The 5,126-nt window shown below is 48.1% G+C and overlaps 1 protein-coding gene across 1 annotated transcript in view; it reads right to left on the reverse strand.

The window, feature by feature from the left end:
- LOC113484029 (tropomodulin-2) overlaps nt 1–271 on the reverse strand; it is a 34,672-nt gene extending 34,401 nt beyond the window's left edge. The window contains exon 1 of the mRNA XM_026856127.1: nt 134–271. The gene's annotated coding sequence lies outside the window, so the exon portion shown is untranslated. The remainder of the gene's footprint in view (nt 1–133) is intronic.
- Between the last annotated feature and the right edge of the window lie 4,855 nt (nt 272–5,126).

Genomic DNA, 5,126 nt, shown 5'->3' on the forward strand with positions numbered 1-5,126 from the left:
CCTGGCCCCCCTGTCCTCCCTGGCCCCTTCCCATCCCGCTGCCCCGAGGCTGCAGGTGAAATCCCACCGACCCCCCCAAACCGCGTTCGTCCCCCCGGGCCCTCGGCTCGGCGTGACGCAGCCTCAGCCTTACCCCTCCCCGGTGGAGCCCCTCTCTGGGTGAACCCCGAGAACAGGCAGCGCTGGGGCTCGAAACTCCGCCAGCTGCAGCCGTCGCCCCTGCCCCGTGCGCGCCTCTAAGCAGCTGCGCAGGCACCCGCTGCGCGGGGGCGCAGGGCCGCGGTGGGCAGCGCTGGGCGTTGCGCCTCCCCCTGCGCCAAGACCTGTCCCGCCGGGGCGGAGGGTGCTGGTCCCCGAGACCGTTTTGATGTTTTTCCTCTCTTCTTCTACTTAGTTTTGACAATTCGATTTACATTTGTGATTTTATTCTATACTACAGTTAACCGTCAGTTGAAATCGCACAGAATACGGAATACGCTTTGAATGTGCCCCTGTAATCAAGTATGTCCATAACTGAATCCATCAGATTGCCTTCACTGGGCAGGTACTGTGTTTTAGCTGAACTGAGTCCCTTGGTTCTGAGCACCAAGTGATGAGTCACTAGCAGCAGAAAAGCTATTCCCGTGATTAAAATGTCTTTAAGGTTCATGATGTGTTGGCAGGAAAACAAGGCATCGCCTTGTTAAGAGGCAGATGCTGCACCAGAGATGAATTTTCCTATTAAAAAAAAAAAAAAAAAAAAAAAAAAAAAAAAAAAAAAAAAAAAAGTAAAAAAAAAAAAGTACGACTAGGAAATACAATGCCTTCAGCTTTGCTCCGCACCCTGCCGAACACCTCGGGCATCTGTAGCAAGACTTACAGCAGAAAACTCAGGGCAGTACCAGGGACTGAAGGGTTACCTTGGGCATCCTGCTGCTGCTGCTCAGGAAAACACCTGTATCCACAATAATGTGCAGAGTGCACAAAGATGCTCCAAAGCTGCAGTTATCTGCTTGTAACCTCCTTCCCTCAAACCTCTTATGAAATGGGATACTCAACCATAAGTTAGCAAAGCTTTTGCCAAACATCCAAAATGCTATCAGATCAACAGCAATGGAGAAGAAACAGATGTGTTTAGTCCACTCTCTGCCCCCTCTCTCTCTCTCCCTCTCTCTCTCTCTCTGCCTTGAAGCATTCAGGGAAAACAGGGTTTGTATCTGTGGTTTTGCTTGTTCGGTACCAGAAGTGTCAGGGGAGCTGAACTGAATTGCTTTGAAATCTGCTGCTCAGCATCTTGGTGGCTCAGGCTTAAGATGAATCTGTTGGTTTGGGGTTGGGATTGAAGCTTCACTGCAAACAGGGCTGATTCAGACATGAGACGGAGAAAATGTGGGTTTAATTCTTAACACGGATTAAACCCTCTTTTGGTGTTTTAATCTTGGTCTGTAGGATCAGGAGTGGGATGAGTTACTCGAATTATTATACAAATACCGGGAAAGGGAAATGTACAACATCAGCAAAGAGAGAGAGAAATGTAAGGTTGGGATGTTTGTTTTTTGATAAACTTCTGCAAGCTTTTCACTCAGATTTTCCTTAAAATGTATTTGTTAAGTTGAAACGCTGTCTCGGTATGAAGGGAAAGAACCCCTCCCATGCCGACTTGCATTTGCAGTTGCCTGTTTCTCCTGACTAGTCCCTGACAGTACTAGTTTCTGTTACAAACGTACCAATCTAAGACCTCTGCAGGGAGTGCAGAGTTTGGCTACAGTCAAGCTTCTTCTCTTCTTTGGCTGTGGTTTCATGTTTCTTTCTTCCTTTTACCTCATGCATAGAATTTGCAATCAAAAAATAGAAACGTGATCAGTCTCTGTCTAAGAGAAGATACAGGTCACCTGTATTCATGAGACAGACGGACAAAAGTTTACATGATATATAATATTAAATGCAGCTGTGCAGAAGAGTATATCCACATTTAAGGAGTAACATTCTACTTAAATCACAGCATACAAAGTAAACTGTATCAGGCTTCGATCTTGTGTGCAGAGTGTGTGTTCCAAATAATTCTTCATTCTTCCCAAACTGCAGAATCGAAAGACAAAAGTATACAACGCAATGCACAAACCTAAGATGTGTCCCTTGTGTGGGATATACCTGCTACGATGCATTTGCATCAAATGACTGCGACTGCCTGGACTGACTGTATTTCCAAAGTATAGGAAGGACTTTAAACCCTGAGAACAATTCTAAAAGTGCAGGGAAGGCTCCAAAACAGCCCCTTTTTCTCTGCTAGGAATCCTGCGTAACATTTTGCCCACCTAAGCTTTTTATGTATTTATGTCTTTGACTTGCTGAAAGAAATGCAGTGGTGGAGTTAACATCCTGAGGATCCAAATATACGTGGGGACAAGCACTCTAGAAAAAATTTTGCTTCCCTCTGAGGGGCATCTTTAAGAGTGAGCGATCCTGTGGATCCCAAAACAAAAGTATTTCCTGGCTCTGCCTTCCCTTTGACCAGTGAGAGCTTGGTTCAGAGCTGCTGCATGGTGAATGCAGTGTAGAGGTTTGGCATTTTTCCAGTGCTGCCTAAAGTGTGCTCACTGCCAACAGTCTGCACCAGTAAATCTTTAACTGGGGCATCCAAAAGCAGGTTTTATTTCACTGAACTGTTTGTAGCCAAAATGTGGTCAGTTGTTTTAAATCGTATACTTTTTTAATGAAAAAGCAGAGGGGCTTGTTGTGATCTTTTCATCTGTTTTCCTTATAGAACAGCTTGTAAGACTTTGCTTAATTAATTCCTGCTTGAGCTGGAGCTTGTCTTTTAGACAAACATCTGGTCTTGATTACGGAGTTGTGCATGTTTTCATCTCTTCCCTTAAAGACCAGCTGTTGATCAAATTCAGTGACCTGTATATAAAGCCCCTTGGTTCAATGCCTGATCAGCAAATCTCGGACCTAAGGTTGAGACAAAATTTTACTTGTTCACATGTAAAATGACTGAGATGTGGTGACACATGCTGAAATAGGTTTGAAAAAGGACCGAGCTATGTGGTCATCCCTGGTTTATAAGAGCCTAGTGGTTCAGGCCTTAAAGTTCTGGCCGGCAGCATCTCAAGTGGTCAAACCCCAACTATATTTAGGCTGGAATTTTTTAATTGCATTGGTGTGACAGATAATAGGATTTTCTTGGACTGTTTAATAAGGCAGAGTACAGTAATACATTAAATCACAGTAACTTCAAGCCATTATCTCATTCAAACTCTGTGAACTCTTCTATACCCATAGTGCTCTAAATCCTGAAGAAATGCGTTTAGACTTGGACAATGCACTTGCCATGGTAGTAACAGTAATAATAAATACCTCATCTGTACCAATTAATTTGCAGCGGTAGATCTCAGATTGAATCATCATTTCCATTTTGCCAGTGTGGAAAGTGAGACACTGAACAGATGGTTATTTAAAGTCTGGGGCCCACTCAGCGGACATGTCATCGGGGACAGGAACACAGGGCACCAGAAGGCTGAGAGGAACTGCCCAAGGACACTGGACGACCACTGCTGATCCTGGAGCCAGACCTCAGCAGCTCACCATCCTCTACGCCCCCCTTACAGACACGCAGCACCGCTCTGCTCCGGGCAGCGTGTCCAAAAGCCTGCTTGGGTGAGCTCAGGCTTCCCTGGAGCCGCTCCTGCGTACAGGCAGCATGATTCTGCTCCATCCACTGAGATAGGGTTGCTCCTGCACCTGCCCCAACTCTGCTGTCTGTGCTGGTAGGAGAAGGAAGCTTTGGAGGCACAGGCCAACTCTCCTCCTCGTTTAAACTGTCCCGTTTAAGGTGGTTTGCTTCTCAGAAGGGAGCGGGAGCTAACAGATCCCATCTTCTCTTTACAGGATGTGCTGATTTTGAAGATCCTTCTTCTCCACCTCTTTCTCCATGGATGGATCTGCAGGGCAGCTTGTTCAGTGTTGGATTTCCTTCTTAACCTGAAGAGCCTGAGGCCCAAGGTCAGACAAAGGCCCTCTGCAGCGACCAATAGGCTCTGGGGATGTTTCTCTTTGCACATATTTCTTTTATACAGCCACTTCACAGCGAACTGGATCATTTTGGATGCATCTCAACCGTCTTAACGGTGCACTTGAGAAGCAAAACCCTGTGCAGCGTGGTCCCAGATGCTGGGCAGAGAACGTGTTGGACAGCGTGTGGGCTCCTGCAGATAGGGCTCAGAGCGCTGCGAGTCTGAGGGTCGGTGCTTGAGCTCGTCTCCAGACATGCCTCAGCAGGCTGGCCCCGGGCAAGGCAGCCATCTGCGAGAAGGAAAATTCCAAAACACGTGTAGGTAGCTACTCCTGTGGTCTCCCACCAAAGGCAGTGTAAGCCAGCCAGCTCATGGGAATGTGCTCATCTTAACCCTTCATGTCAGAGCACAGACTTCTCAAAGCATTAGGATTGTGTCTCAAGAGAATCAGGACTGAACCACATCCTCTTTGCTGTCACTGGAAGGAATAGGATTTCCTCACTCATAATTTGTTTCAATCTGAGTTTGGCCACTCTCATAAAAAAATATTACAAATCTTTAAGAACCCCTGTACGTAGCTAATGTTTACTAGCACACGGTGTTTACTAGAACACGACACTTGGTAGCTGAAACATCAAAAAGAAGAATTAATGTTCATTAAGCACACGCCAGCCTTCAACCGGACACGTTGGTGTTTGAACTGCTCCTGCCTCGCGCCAAGGGGAGGGAGCGCTGGAGGAGAAGCCACCATTTCCCTGTAATTGTGCCTTTTGTTGGGTCGGGCAGGGAGCAGGCGCTGAGCCCAGCCACGAGGGACTCGCCTCCCCGGTGCCCTGCCTGACGACCCGGAGGAGGAAGCGGCGTGTTTTGAATACAGAGAAAACAAAATACAGGCAGAGGTGAAGGCGAGGAGCCTGGGGAGGCCGCGGGAGAGGAGGAGGAAGGTGCCAGAGAGCTCCGTGAGGATGCCGAGAGCTCTAAAGGCACACGGGAGCTTCGGGCCACCCCTGGGCTGGCTGGGCGAGCAGGGCCCGGCCGCTGGGAGCCCAGGGGCTCACAGACACGGGCCGTGGGTGCCCGGGCACAGCGGGCACAGGCCGGCCTGGGCGCCACTCCTCCGCTCAGCGCAGCCCT

Source organism: Athene cunicularia (assembly GCF_003259725.1).
Source record: "Athene cunicularia isolate RWA chromosome 10 unlocalized genomic scaffold, athCun1 chr10_part1, whole genome shotgun sequence".
NCBI classification, from domain to species: Eukaryota; Metazoa; Chordata; class Aves; order Strigiformes; family Strigidae; genus Athene; species Athene cunicularia.